Here is a 745-nt window from a genome sequence, read left to right as displayed (position 1 = left end):
CGCTGCTGGTCCTGTGCGGGGCTGCCTCAGGGCAGCGTCGTGGTGGGGAGGTGAATGGCACAAAAACTGGAGCTCTCCGTCAGGTGCACGTTGCTGGTACCAAGCAGTGCCCTGTGCATCCAGGCAGGGAAGAGGAGGCACCAGCTCAGGTACAGCAGGGTCTGGAGGAGCAGAGGTGGAGCTCTGTAGGTCATCTTACTGGACTTCAGGCTCTTATGAGTGAATTTCTTACGTCTGTACAGCGCTTAGGGTCCTTGTCTCCCATGAGCTGTGGTAGTATTGTGGTGAGCAATAAAGCATTACATGCAAAAAAGCATTGAAGACCTAGTGAAGAAGCGTACCTCTCAGGTGGGCAGTGCCATGAATTGCTCCTGGGGCTGTCAGGGAAAGGCAGGCTGCCCGGCAAGGCTTGGTCCCCCTCCTGATGGCAGCCCATCCTCTGCAGCCAGGGTGCCTGTGCGACCTTCACCCTCATGTGTCTGAGCTACCTCGCAGGTATTTGTGGGCTTTACCCTCTCAGCATCCTTGGCTGCCTGGATGGAGCAGCAGTGCTTGTGTTTCACAGCTGGGGGAAAGAGCTCAGGAATGGATTAAGCAACTCACCTGAGATCGTGCTGGGAAATGGCAGAAAGAAAAAGGGGGAAACGTGTGTATTAACGTAGGCCAGATCAGCAGCCACAAGTAAAAGGCTACCCCTGTTCTCCGTGTCGTGAGCCACCTCCGTCCCGTGTCCCTTCGGGTCCTG

This window comes from Fulmarus glacialis, unplaced genomic scaffold (genome assembly GCF_000690835.1).
Source record: "Fulmarus glacialis isolate BGI_N327 unplaced genomic scaffold, ASM69083v1 scaffold7043, whole genome shotgun sequence".
NCBI lineage: Eukaryota > Metazoa > Chordata > Aves > Procellariiformes > Procellariidae > Fulmarus > Fulmarus glacialis.
This window is presented reverse-complemented; position numbering follows the sequence as displayed.